This window comes from Gymnoscopelus braueri (assembly GCF_963280865.1).
Source record: "Gymnoscopelus braueri genome assembly, chromosome: 20".
NCBI classification, from domain to species: Eukaryota; Metazoa; Chordata; class Actinopteri; order Myctophiformes; family Myctophidae; genus Gymnoscopelus; species Gymnoscopelus braueri.
The window spans coordinates 19087361-19102733 of NC_137622.1; the positions used below are offsets into that span (position 1 = coordinate 19087361).

General features: G+C 39.5%; 1 long non-coding RNA gene across 2 annotated transcripts; it reads left to right on the forward strand.

Annotated features, from left to right (window-relative positions):
• Window positions 1-2864: 2864 nt before the first annotated feature.
• On the forward strand, window positions 2865-12441 carry LOC308076311. Of its 2 annotated transcripts, none has more exons than XR_013932278.1 (3): window positions 2865-2985; window positions 11362-11513; window positions 11613-12441. It is a non-coding gene; the product is annotated as an uncharacterized lncRNA (long non-coding RNA). The 2 variants fall into 2 exon arrangements; XR_013932279.1 differs by lacking the exon at window positions 2865-2985 and adding an exon at window positions 6247-6299.
• The last annotated feature ends 2932 nt before the right edge of the window (window positions 12442-15373 follow it).

Consider the following 15373-nt stretch of genomic DNA (forward strand, 5'->3'; position numbering starts at 1 on the left):
TAATAATAATAATAATAATAATATAATAACTTATATTCTTCAACATTTCTGTTTATTAAATAATCCACCAAGTGCAGCAATATCTTTAAAGACCTTAGGCATTCTAGATGTCATATTCTCTAGATATCCAGGTCAAATTTCACCCCATATTTTCAATAGAATTTGCCGTACTTTGAGACTGGTTTGTATAAAACTTCTCATGAACCTTACGGTATAGCTGTTCCCAACATAGGATTTAAATCAAGCAATTGTGATGGCCATTCCATCAGAGACAGTACTCATATCTGCAAACTCAGTTAATTTCAAAAGCATAATTGTCTCCGCCAGGCCGAAAGGCATGGCGAGAGAGTATGTTTTACCCCCTGTCCGTCCGTCCGTGTGTCCGTCCGTGTGTCCGTCATTCTGTCTGTGGACAGCTAATCTCCGGCACCGTTGGCTTGCTCGCCGTGAGTCGCTGTGAAACTGTGCACACACACTCCCTGGATGCCACAGCAGAACCTCTTTTTTTTGTATAGCGCCATCAGGAGGCCGATTTGTGCAAAACTTTTTTTTTGACAGTACTCCTACAGATTTTGTACAAAAATCCCGCAAATCGGTACACAGTATCTCTATAGTCATTAAACGAAACGGGTCTTTCACATTTTTCATATTCCATCCTGATTGGCTAAAAATGTCTTCCAAAGTTTGTAGGAGTGCTCCGTTTTGAACAAAATGCCTCAAATCATGAACACAGCATGCAATTTCCTTGAAATTTTCCACACATATTTCCACTATGCCCAGGAAGAAATGCCACTTGAGCATTTTCAAATCAGCCTCATGGTGGCGCTATAACAGGCCGATTCATGTTTTTACCTATAACTGCACCGATCTGTGTAAAACTTGTAAGAGGTCAAGGAAAAGGTCTCATTCTCTGTCTTTTTGATGTTTTTGCCCTTGGTACATATGTTATAGACATGCCTCAAAGAATGCACTTCATTGTTTTTATTGATTTGCATTGTTTAATTATTTTTAAGTTTCACAAATGGAATAGTTTTCCTACAAAGGCACTTCGGGCTCTGAACCTATTCACCAAACCTGTAACTGTTTGGACAACAATATGACGAGTACTTTCTGTTTGTTTATACTACTTCTTCAAATGTGCCAATTACAAGTTTAAAAAATATTTAATAATGTTGTTTTATTAAACTTTGTCAAATAATATTGTCTGATATATATTGTATTTTCACCTTGGTAAAACTTGACACTGAAACAAGACGTAATTTGTTGTTGTTTGTCTGACGTCGTGATGACGAGATATCGACGTCAAAATGACGTCTAGAAGATGTCCTGTTCCCACCGCACACTCAGTGGGTACAGGACGTTATTTTAACGTTGATATCTTGTTGTGACAAGATATCAACATTAAAATGACGTCCTGTGCTCACTGGGTAACTCTGGAGGTTGACGTCATGCTAATGTTGGATTGCCATTTTATTCTCAACTAAAATACAACGTGATTCCAACGTTAGAAATATGTCATATTTTGATTGTACTCTAACGTTAGAGTTGACGTTGAGCCAATGTTGTACTATGACGTCAACACGATTAAAAATTTCAGCTAAAATACAACTTGTATCCAACGTTGGAGCCCAACGTTAGATACAAGTTGTATTTTAGTTGAAAATGAAAATCTGATTGATGTCATAACCCAATGTTTGTTTGATGTCAAACTCTGATGTTATTTAGCCATTGAATTTAAGTTGGGCTGTAACGTTGGATACAAGTTGTATTTGAGTTGAAAATGAAAATCTGATTGACGTAATAACCCAACGTTGGTTTGCTGTCAAACTCTGATGCTATTTAGCCATTGAATTTAAGTTGGGCTGTAACGTTGGATACAAGTTGTATTTTAGTTGAAAATGAAAATCTCATTGACGTCAAAACGCGACGTTGGTTTGACGTCAAACTCTGATGTTAGTTAGACATTGAATTAATGTTGGCCTCTAACGTTGGATGACTGTTGTGGGTTAGTTGACAATGAAAGTTTGATTGACGTCAAAACCCGACGTTGGTTTGACGTCAAACTCTGATGTTAGTTAGACATTGAATTAATGTTGGCCTCTAACGTTGGATGACTGTTGTGGGTTAGTTGACAATGAAAGTTTGATTGACGTCAAAACCCGACGTTGGTTTGACATCAAACTCTGATGTTAGTTAGACATTGAATTAATGTTGGCCTCTAACGTTGGATGACTGTTGTGGGTTAGTTGACAATGAAAGTTTGATTGACGTCAAAACCCGACGTTGGTTTGACGTCAAACTCTGATGTTAGTTAGACATTGAATTAATGTTGGCCTCTAACGTTGGATGACGGTTGTGGGTTAGTTGAAAATGAAAGTTTGATTGACGTCAAACCAACGTTGGGTAATGACGTCAACCAAACTTTCATTTTCAACTAACCCACAACAATCATCCAACGTTAGAGGCCAACGTTGATCTAACGTCATATTGACGTCCTGTGCCAGCTGGGTGGGTGAAGCTGAAACTGAATTTCTCCCATGGGATTATAAAGGCTATCCAACTTCAACTTAACACTTAATCAAACTTGACCATTACATCCTGCAGAGTGCAGACATACACAGACGTTACATAGTTACACAAGCTTTTGATGTGTGTAACATAAACAAAACAAAACGAAAAAATCATGGTCACTGTGGAAACCAGCCAAGTCGCTCTCTGTTGGCCATGAGACAGAATGCAGATTTCAGTAATGTCTGCATTGGCTTAATTGTTTTGACCCGGGAACTAAATCCTGCTTGATCACCTGACAATGTGATGATTAACGCTTGTGACTACTTCCCCCCATCTTTCTGGTCTCTCTTTCAGCAAAGAACTATGACAACTGCTGTGTGTGTCTGACTTATCTTGTAGTAAACCTATATCTTAGAAATACTCAGACTCTGTTTGCCTCAACACCTTGATTGCTACAGAATTCTTTGACACCAGGTGAGCATTGACTAATTTGATGATTTGTGTTATTATACTATAAAAAGGACAACACTGACCCTTTGTGACATGCCTCTACTGCTACTCATACTAAATTACAGTAATTAGTAAATTACAACATTCTGTTTCAATGATCAGAAACTCATTATGGTATATGGCAGGTGTATATTTACTTTAAGATTATTATTTTTTCAATGGTAGGCTACTGAACGTACATGAAATGTCATGCAAACATTGACAATGTTGGTGCGGAGATTTACATACCTCGCTGACATTATCTGAATTGTTTCACTGTGGTAACCTGTATAACCTGTACCAAAACAAAAACATAGTTTGCAGCAACACTTTCACCCATGCCTACTGGAAATACAGTACAGCTTTTGTTTATGAATTCAAATGGGAAGTGGAGGAACAATGCCATTGTTGATAAAGTGTCATGTATCACTGAAAGAGGAAGATGGCTGCTGTTGTGGTGAGGGGAATTCATAAGCACCACACTAGACATCAGTTCTCATGTTTGGTTGGAGGACATCCTCTTGACTCACACAAAAGAGCGAGTTGTATTCAAGGATTAAGGGCCAAAGACAACAAGCATAAAGTAAATATGGAACCTGTTCAGACTTCAGAGAGATGAAAATCACTGTTTCATCAGCTAAGAGAGCTACAACTGTCTAGGCAGAGGGTAGCATAGAAACAACAGTATTGTGATATTGTTGGTTCCCAAGGCTTCTGTGTTTCCATAGCTAATCTTGCAAACCACTGGGCTGATCAGCACCAAATGCCTTATGCACACTGCCAGTACTGTAGGCCAAGGAAGTAAATTAAATATATATTAAAAAAAAAAACATTTTGTGAATTCATAATCATTCCAACTCCATTTTCACGATCTATAGTGCACATGGTCTAAAATGGGTGCAAAGCTCGGCGCTAGGGCAAAGGGGTTGTAACTTTTTAAGTTTCTGAATTCATCATGGGTGTGTTTTGGGCATAACATAAATCAATCCAATCAATGCGTCTTCTCCCATTCCATTTAAGAGAAGGTGGACTTAAATGGTAAATGGTACATTTATATAGCTCCTTTAGCCAAAGCGCGCCGCTTTCTAATGTACATTACATTCACTCATCAACGGCAAGACACCATCTTGCACATCGGGAGCAGTTGGGGGTTCAGTGTCTTGCTCAAGATCAACCAGGGGAAGCCGGGGATTGAACAGGGAACCTTGTGACTTCCAATCATCCGCTCTATCTCCTGAGCCACTGCCGCCCACTTCACTTTAGCTAGGTGCATTGCTATTTAAATGATGGATTGGAGGAGATGTAAAAAAATGTCTGCTGAGGAACAGTAAAAGTGTGAGACTATCTAGCAGTATTAATGAGATAAGATTTCAGGAGATGTGTGAAATTGGCATTTTGGGCATACAAAGAGAAACACCTTCCTCCAGCAATGTCTCTTCATTTATGTCAAAGACACATCCATGATATCTTGACATAACTTAATAATCAGACACTCATTCTCAGATATTCTTTATTTAAAATGTAAAAGCATGACAGAGGTGCTACGTCCTGTGCATCCTTCTGTCAGAGCTCTAAAATGGATATTGACGATTGTTACTGCTGTCCATTAAGCAGATTTAAAGAAAGAAAGCAAGCAAGAAATGGGTTCACAAAATTCTGACAGGATAAGAGGTATTTGAATATATTCTTTCAGCATTAAAGTGTAGGCTACCAATTGAAATAAATGCAAACCTTTTCGTCTCCATTTCTCCCTCCCTCTCTCCTCACTACTTGTCTCCTTGCAAAGAAAACTGGCACAACCCAAAGGGAGTCCCTCAAAAATATCATCTACCATGTTGAACATGAGTGTTATTGAATTTTGATGGATTTTGATTGAAACAGTTGGACCAGGTGGCAGTGCAGCTGGTCAGAATTCCTGTAGCCTAATTATCTCATGTAGACGAGATATGCAATATCTTGACATATCAACTTCATAGTCATATGCTCATTCTATGTTAGGTTCTTTTTTTAAACCAATTATAAAATCATGACGGACGGCTGTGCATTGGGAGTGCCCCTAATTTGATGGTGACATGTTACTGAGTTGAGCGTTGAGCTCTGAAAATAGTAGGGAAACACCTGCGCTGGACGCAAGACCAGCTTAAGGCTGGTCTAAGGAGCTTTGTCCCTAAAATGAATGTTACACAGTATGACTTTAATGGTGATCTGTAAGAAATAAACAAACTAAACCAAACCAAACATTACATCTGAGGCTGAAAGCGAGGATTCAGAACATGGTTTGGCCACCAAGGAGACTGGGTTTGATTCCTCCATGGTGACTCTGGCTTGCGCTCCAATGAACAATTTGCTGTTTGTGGTTGGGATGCCAATTGTGTTCTTTGTCGCTGTACAAGCAACAATTCCTAATGGGTCTGGGTGCCTGTTCAGCAGAACTGGGAGGGATAGCATGTTCCTCTGCATGCTATGCCCTCCCACTGAAACTCCTCTCAATTTAACTTTCTTGTCAAATTAGTTACCACTTTTGCACATTATACAAGTAGCTTAAAACATTGACTGCCAGGAATTAATTAATCCGCCACAGCCAGCGTTTTTACTATCTTCCGAGACCCACAGATATGTTTTTTTCAAAGAAGATGTAAACAACAGATGTATGGGGGGGAGGGGGGGGGGGGGCGATATTCCGTTTTTTAGTTATCGGCAGTTGAATATAGCTTGTTTTCACCAAAAATGCAATCTGGGAAAAGAAATCAGAGATAAATGTATTTTTATAAATCTGATAACGTTAGACCGGACGGGCTGGAATTTGTTTAGATCACGTGATTTCCGGGTGTAATCTTCTTCGGGAGTCCCAGGATCAGTCACAGGTTGCGGAAGAGCGCCCTCTATCGTAATCACTGAAAACACCAAATGACGTCCATGGAAGTCAATGGCAGTCAAGCATTGGATTTGAAATGACTTCTAGACGTCAATGGTAGTCAATATGTTAATAAGCAGAATAATATATAGTGACTCTGTGTGGAGTTTGCATGTTCTCCCCATGTCTCCTAGGGTAGTTAACACCCTCACAAAAACATGTTGTGCTGCCTTTGAAATGGCAGAATGATAAGATTCAAAGTTTAAAAAAGTCAATAAGTTAAAAAGTGATGTTCATTGTAACAGATCATAGTGTTTGTACTGCCATCTAGTGGTGGAGGTAAAAAAGTATAAAAACGAAAATGAAAGTAAACTGCACTCAGTAAAGCCAGCATTTCTGCAGTGAACAGTGAGCTGTGCATTTTTGCCTTGGACATAATTTGTCTGTAAGTACATTAAGTTGTAGCTAGTCGGTGTAATGATTGCATTTCATGTAAGATTTGATGTTTGCAACTTTCCTGTGTAGACTAGGCTTGTTTGTTTGATAGTTGTGTAAGCACATGTGCTCTGCCACTGCATTCCATTTTAGCTTACTGCTGCAGTGGCTGTATTCTGTGTTTGTAGCATTGTGTAACTGGTTCAAATGCAAATACTTACCATGTATGCATACTTTTATTTTTCAATAGTATGTTTATTGATTTTCAAAGACAAAACAAGACAAAACAAGACAAAACAGACAAACAGCTCAGCTCAGACACATTATAAAAGGAAAAGGACACGGATACAAATATGGATTCCTCATACTTACAATGGACCAAAACAAATAACACAATATATATATACATGATTTGGTGCTTGACATTACATAGATGGGTGAGTAACTACCCCAAGAACAAAAAAGAAATACAGATCACAGTACATACATCCAACAGAAAAGATGAAAAACTAAAACTAAAACTAAAAATGAGAAACAAGATAAACAAGCAAGGATTTAGACATTATACATAAAGGTCAGCGGTATCACTCCTGTTAAGGAACCCTATCGTTAAAGTGTCAGCTAGTTGAGGGCCAATAAAATGTAGATATGGGTCCCATATTTTATAGAAGGCATCGGTTGTGGAACGTAGGAGGCAGGTTAAAAATTCCAACGGCATGCACATGATTATTTTGTGCCAGTCTCTCTTTGTTGGTGGTTTCTCATTAATCCAAGACAACAGAATATTTTTCCTCGCAGCATAGGTTAGAAGATTAAACAAACGTCTATGAAACTTGTTAATAATCTTTTTATCAGGAAGTCCCAGAATCAAACACATGGGGTCAGGTTCAAACTCCATATTGAAGATCTCATTCAACTGTTGCACAACACCCAACCAATAATGTCCGATCTTATGACATGACCATATACAGTGAATATAGTCTCCCTCTTCAATCTTACATTTAAGACAGAAATGTGATAGATTAGGGTTCATTTTATGGCGAAGGCTAGGAGAGATCTGTAATCGGTGTATGGTTCTTAGCTGAATCGACCAGGCTCTATTGCACACAGAAAGTTTCTTTGCATTTTCAAATATTTCATATCAAACTTCGTCTGCAATTTCAACCCCGAGATCTCTCTCCCATTTCCTCTTAGTATCCAGGGTGTTAACAGTCGCATTGGATCTTAACAGGCCATAGAGAATGCTAATAAAACCCCTTGTAAAATCCATTGTCAATGCTCTTTCAATTGGAGAGGTGCCTATGTTAGTTGATAGAGTTGTTGCGCCTGAGAATGAAATCCCTCACCTGTCAAAATCTGAAAAAATTGCTGCGAGATAGACCATATTTTTGTATCTTGATTTTTGATCATATCTGATCAAATGACATGAGTATAGGACCCTCAAACAAATTCCCTAGTGTTGTTATACCACCATCTTTCCAAGAATTAAACCCAGGGTCATTAAGGCCAGGAGGGAAGTCTGGGTTCCCCTGAATTGAGGTGAGAGGTGATGTTATTTTGGCTCGGCCCTCCAGGAGCCTCGCCACCTTCCATGCCCTAAGCGTGTTGGAAACAATTGGGTAATGTATGCATACTTATGTGTGTACTAATTCATATGTATGTGTATTTCTGTCTATTTCTGTACTGTTTCAGACAGTTTTACAAAACCCTGCAGAGACTTCAGCAAATTACCAAGAAAAGTCAAGCCTTGTTTGTTTATTGGAGGATCCCAGGATTGTTAACTAGCTGTCTAGCTTCACATAGGCACGTGTTGCAAGGGCAGTATACATGTAGTAATTTGATCCAATGAAATTTGATCCAATGAATTTGATCCAATGAAACCCAATGAAACTGGTCAGATGAAATCCAATGAAATCGACAGGAAGTGGAAAACACACAGCCTAGGAAACAGGTGAACACCACCTCCCCCATGACAGCCGGGGCACCTGATGGAGGGGAAGGGAACTGGTTGGAATAACGTGTTGCTTCCACGCGCTACGTCCAACCAGGGAAACTCCCCCCTGTCAGGTGACAAGAAGGTCAGTTGGCTCTCATGCATTGAAGGAGGCATGAGCTCGGCCCTGGGCTCCCTAGGCTGGTGGTGGGAGTGTAGCGACCAGGATCACTTAGAAAATTGGCACCGGGTGAAAAAAAAGGGTTACAAAATCACGGGATAAAAATTTGAAAAAAAAAAAAGAATAATATATAGTGAGCCAGTCATTATTGGTATTAATAATTACCACCGTACTAGAGATGCGCGGATCGCGGTTTTAGCCGCGGTTGCCGCAGTTAACCGCGGTTTTGGGTGGATTCGGGTCAATCAAATATAATTATTAATTAATATCGGATAAACCGCGGGTGACATATTGCGGTAAATAAATTAAAGGTAGGGTAAGTGATTTGCGTTGGTTAAAATAATTGTTAAATAGCTCTATATTCTGATAGTACTCATTGCTATAGAGTGTTTGTTCAGTATTAGGAGTCTCCTTGTCTCTCCACCTCTTTATTAAACAGAAAATGCATTTTCGTTTCAGTTTCAGTTTCATTTCCAATTTTATCCAACCAGGATAGAGAACTCAATCAGGATACAGATTAAACAAGTGAAATTGGAAGTGATGACACTAAGAAATGAGCAGACAAAATTGGAACTGGAACACTATACAAATTAAGCTTAAAAATTGGTACTTTCTCCTGATTGGCTGAGATTTTGACACCTACCGAAAAATGTATTTTCTGTTTATTAAAGAGCTGGAGAGACAGGGAGACATCTGTTACTGAAAAAACACTCTATAGCAATCATTACTATCAGAATATAGTATTTTAACCTTTTAACAAAATACTTTTTGTTTTAACCAAAAGATATAACTTACCCTACCTTTAATGACATCTAATATATATATCCATAAAATAGCTAAATCTCTGCGTGCTTGTGTCTGTGTGAGTGTGTAGAGCAGCCTCTGTGCGATGCGATCACAAAATGCATTGATTTAGCCTATGGAATGTCGGTGCGTCTTTTTTCTTTTTTTTAAAACCGGTGCTGCTGTGCTGCGCTGAAGAGCAGTGCGCTCTGTATGTTGGATGCCGCATGTATGTTGGATGCCTGTATGTTGGATGCCGCACAGAGTCTGTATGTTCAGCGCAGCAGAGCAGTGTGCTCTGTATGTTCAGCGCAGCACCGGTTTAAAAAAAATAAAAAAGACGCACTGACATTCCATAGGCTAAATCAATGCATTTTGTGATCGCATCGCACAACTAATACTAAAACTAACGGGGAATACCAGAAAATAATAATATTTTGACATACGGGAAAAACGGTTGGTGCGGATGCGGATATTTAAATTGGATAATATAATTATTGCGGTTGGATAACGGGCGGATAATAAATTTGTACATGCGGATTCGGGTGACGTGAGAGGCCATCCGCGCATCTCTACACCGTACTGTACATTAGCTGTTGCTGTCATGACTCAAGGTAGGACCAAATCGCAGGAACTTATGTAGCCAAAACCTATAGACCAATTATTTGTTTACCAACATTGAGACTGGATGCACAGGTGATTGTTTCATGCAATCAATTATCAACCTGTTGTTTCGGGTTACGCTGGTTTCAGCGCACCCCGACCCCCTCTTGTGTGTTGGCTAGTGCTGCGCGCCCTAGCGAGACCTGACAGAATGGGTTTCATTTGCAACCAGTATGACGCTTGCAATCAGTGTGACGTCGTCTGTTAAGGGGTCTATACTCATGAGACAAGGAATAAACTTGACAAAGACATTACAAACACTTTTAACAAGAACACACTCACATAACTCTTGGTTGCTTGTTTTTGCAGATAATGCACTAAAGACTTCTGGTGATTAGTAGTTTTCGTTCCCTACCTATGTTGAATGCACTTATTGTAAGTCGCTTTGGATAAAAGCGTCTGCTAAATGACTGTAATGTAATAACTCCGACTTACTCAAACACTAATACACTGCCTGCAACAGACAACCTGACACTCCAAGATTCAATAGCCTGGAATCCAGACTAACTCGCTCCATTCAGCATATGTTTTTTTCACGCTGAACATAGTAAGTCAGTCTGATTCCAGGCAGAAGCCACGCCTTAGCTTCATGACGCAAAGGAAAAGCATGAAACACTCATTTACATACAGGCAATAGATTGAAACTTGTAGCTAGGCTCCAAGCTACAGTAAGTAATTTGAGAGGGATTTAAAGATCCAGCACGAAATCAACGGTGAACAGAGGTTTAAGTAGTCACAGGAGCTCATTAGCCTGAACAGTCTCAGCTGGGAACACCCAGATGAGTCCACTCAGGGCGATCGGGGCACAGGGGCGAAGGGAGTAGTAGAGTGGCAGAGGGAAATGGAGTACCAAAGTCTGATGTAAAAAACAACGCCCCCTGGGCCATGGAAGTGTTTTTCTCATTCAAAATCCCAACTTTTGAAAATTGGTATTGACAATTAGAAATATATTATTTTGTTATAAGTATCCACAGGTTGACAAACTAGACATAGACGTTCTGGACACTTTATTTTATATTGTGACGATAACGTCCATAGACATTCTACCCGGAAATGCCCGTTTAAATACTGTGATCAGGAGAGGAGAATGGGAGCGGCAGTTGCATGTTAACATAAAACTTGCATGCACTGTCCCTGATCACATACTGTAATTCTGTAGTTAAAGACACACATGTTAATTTAGATCAAACAGCCGTAAGTACAAATTGCAAAGAATAGAACATCCTAGATACAGTATCACCGCAAACAAGAAACATAAATCTATGACCTTCCCAGAAGCACAAAGCTAGTAGAATAGGCCCATGTAGGGACTGACCATCCGTTCTTTGTGTACCTTTGAACTAGTATAAAGATGTGTGACATTGGTATTGAGAGGCTTGAGGGAGACACTATCTCTCCCAATGTTATGATGGCGTCTACAATAAAGATGGATACTGATTCTTGACATTGAGTCCTGCGTTCTCGTCCTGACCTCTGAAACCAACTTAGTAACATCAAAAACTTCCATTACAGAGGCGACCGTACACACCTGGGGGTGGATGTAGAGTGTAAGGATGGTGCTACTGTCCTTGCTCCTTTTGATGCCGTGCTCAACGGCCGGTCTTTCCCATACAGTGACCCCAAGAAAGCAGCCATCAACGATGGGATCAACATCAGCATAGAGGGTGTGGAGGTTTTACTCATGTCAGAGTTCACAAACATTGCCTCAATATAAAAGAAACACAAACTAATTATTTGTGTGGTCCACCCCCCCCCCCCTGCAGGTTTGTCTTTTAAGCTGTGGTATTTGAAGCCAGACAAGACCTCTGGAATGGTGAAGAAAGGGGAGAGGCTTGGAACCATGTTGCCTATGCAAAGTGTCTACCCAGGAATCACCTCTCACATTCATGTTCAGATGTTTGATAAGTCTGATCCCACTCAATACATCAAATGAGAAAGTCGACAATGAATGTTAAAGTCGAGATGAAATGAAAATGCATTTTTAACCCCATTAGATCACGTCAAAGCAGTTTCATAAAAATAGATGAAAGAAAAGGTGTTTCATCTGGACTTTAAGTTCCCGGTAAGAGCTATGTCCTCAGTGGACCTCTTTATTTCCCTGTTAAAGATTCACTTGTTCAAACATTCTTTTACACAGCTCTTTGTGATTACAGCTCTTTGTGATGTGACAGGTCCTGTATTGTGATGTCCAGCATTTTGATTTCCCTTATCTCATTGGTTGATAAGTTAAATGGCTTTTGAATTTGTATTAAAAATACAGTATGTTCTTCTGCTTTTAAACTTGTGAAGCACTTTGTGACTGTCAATGTTTGTGAAAGGTGCTCTACAAATACATTTACTGACTTACTTACATACTTAACAGATGGTACAGTATGGGAACCATAGAGCAAAGTAAATATAAAAGTCTATAAATAAGGTATTAATTAGTATAATATGTTTCACTCTACATACAGTATATTCAGTGTACTTTGTACAGTACTCTAAATCTCTGCACTGTACATTTCAGGCTGTATTTCTTTCTGAGTAGCGTTCTTTTCTTCTTGGTGTGTAAGAAAATTGTATTTGCCCCCTGGAATAAAATTATAGATTTGTTTTTAGTTTAGTTTACAAGGTGCAGTACACACACGCACGCACACGCACACACACGCACACGCACACGCACACACACACACACAATGTTCTGAACAGTTTGGTCTGTAGTCTGTGCTGTAGTTTTCTTTTGTAACAAAAAAAAAAGCCTGGGTTTCCGAGGCTAGTGCTGTAGCTATTGATCCCCTCTCTGGTCTTATCAACTTATGTTTGTCTTTATAGATGTTATGGTGATTTATAATGTGTTTTCACTGAAAACATTGTCTTTCCCTTAAGGAACAACAAATTGAGGAAGAGAACTGAACAGAATTGAAAGAAAATAATAATAAAGGTCCACAAACACAGATTTGATCTTCTATTTAAACAGACAATAGTCCTAACACACACTGGAAGAGATGGACGAGGCCCCAGATAATTCTCGGAGGCCAGATCCAATCAATGCACATGAATTTACAAGAAATACAGAAACAATTCTGCAGTCTCAGCAGGACTGCAGCAAAACAAGCAGTGAGCAAAATGCACTGCTATCGTACATAGTTCATTTTATGTTGCTCTACTCGGGAGAATGTAATTAAAATACTAGAGGGATGCAGCTGAAAACGCTGCAGTCAACAGGCAATTCTGATCAGCAAAGTTACTTGTGGCAAAACTGTGGTCACTCTATCCTGCGCTGTCATCAACTTGATATAATTATTTTAACATATTGTACTTAGTCATTGGTGGACTGGTGATGTTCATAGTAAACACTACCAGTCATGATTACAGTAAGCCTCTGTAAAATCTATGGTTCATGATGCTAAACAGCATAGGCAACAGTGGGGGGCAGCAGAGTCCAGTATATGAGGACTCTGGGAGCTACTCTCTGTATGTGATGAAACTGCAATAATGTTGAACTACTACAATGATAAATAGGTGATGAGAGAGATGAAGATATGAATGCTAATGACCACACAAACTTGATTCACAAACACCCTTTCATATTGTCTCTGTTATCTGATAAAACTGAATGCACAAAATATGAGGTCTGCCTACTATGCATGCCATAGAACTGACCAGGTGAATCCAGATGAAAATATTGATTTCACACATTATGTACAGTATATTCAAGAAAGGGAGATTGGCTACTGCCACAATAGGGGAGGGGGGGGGGGGGGGGTGGATTGAACAGAAGCTTGAAAGACTTCAGACAGTTGAGGAGACATGGATTCAGATTGTGCAAAGTGGGTGTGCAACTGGATATTAGCACTGTGTTCGAAACGTTTTGTCAATTCCTAACATTTTGCTGTGCTGTGCATGTTTTCGGCAAATGTAATCCAGCTGCTTTTGACATTGCACAGGAGACATTTAACAGTGAGCATTGTCTTACCTCTGTTTCAGCTATCCAGCAAGGATCTATTGATTTGCTCAGGCACTTCCGAAATGACCACTGTTAGCATGTTCTGTAACAATGTGCATGAATAATGCGTTGTTTGGAGCAAATACACTATGTGTCCATGTATACAGCAGCAATATTATCGACCTGTCTGTCTTTCTGCCTGCATGTCTGTCAACTGACTTAATAGGCAATAGCATGTGAAGGCTGTCTGGAGACACATGTCCTTATTGGATGCTTCAGTTTCTGGCAATATTATTAGAATGTCTGTCCCTGATCATTTAACAATGAAAGTGGATGAATGAGTATTGTGTTGTTTGTCCACTCTTGTGTACTGCAAACTGAATTGCTCTTGGGATGATGAATGCTTCTGTGACTATGTTGAGCCCAGCAAAGAAGGAGGATGCAAGATACAGCCTGAGAACGGGGATTGATTGAGGAGTGATAGAAAGGATTGTGAGGGAAAGGGATTAAAGAGAACAAAAGGAAATGAGGGAGAAAAACTATATTTTAAGCATCCTAATGTAAGTGGTATCCTCCTCACAATGCCATATTCATTTGTAAATGATTATTCCATGGTCATTTTTTTCACATGGCTTTGATATCTTGCACTCCCAAATATTAGTCAATTATATTGAGAATGTAAGAATTTAAGCTTGCTCATCTGTGAAATGTGAAACTGTAGATGAACGTCAGAATTACAAAATGTTGTAAGATTACAGAAAAGGGAAAAGCACAGACAACAGGTGCAGGATGAGATCACGGAGATCAAGAAGATTGGGACAGAATGAGTTAATGCCAGCCAACCTAATAAGTTTATGGAGTGCTAGTGAGCTTGTTAAAGGGACCAGCTATTTATGTTCCTCCATCCACATGAGATAAATGTTTTTTTCTCCAAAACCAATTCAACAGAGAAGAAGCTGTGTGAAGAAGAAGAAGAAGAAGAAGAAAAAAAGAAACAACATCAATTGGATTTTCAGTCCCTCAGTGGCCAGATCTGTACTCAAAAGACTATAAACCTTAGTGACAGTGGAAAATGTGTGGTCGTACTGACCGGCTGTGCAATTGACTCTTACAAGAAACATTTATTAGCTCCTAAGATTCTCTGTCATTGATCCTAGAGTAGACCACATGCATGTGTCTGCCCGTGTTGTGTGTAAGTCCTTCCATCCCAGCTAAGGGCCCTGAATCTTGGGGTGTTCATATTTTTCAGCTTTGCACCTTAATTCTACCTCTATTCAGTGTATTGCCCTTAATCACACTTAAGGTGTCAAATACATTGCTCTCCAAAGGACATTTATGCATTTCAATTAGAGAATCTGTCGACAATGCATTATTACATTACAGATGTGTTGCGTTGCCTGTGTTGAATTTTGTTTCACTTATGCAGACACTGCACGTCTACCAGCCGTTTCTTGAAAGCTCCCTGTTGTTTTGAGGAGATAATATTTCATCCGTGAGTCAACGTTGCGACAGGATCCATGCACTAAAACAATAGCCATTGTCCCTGCATGATCAATGTCCTCTGAAAATATTTAGGCTGAGTTACCTCGCGTGGGACCT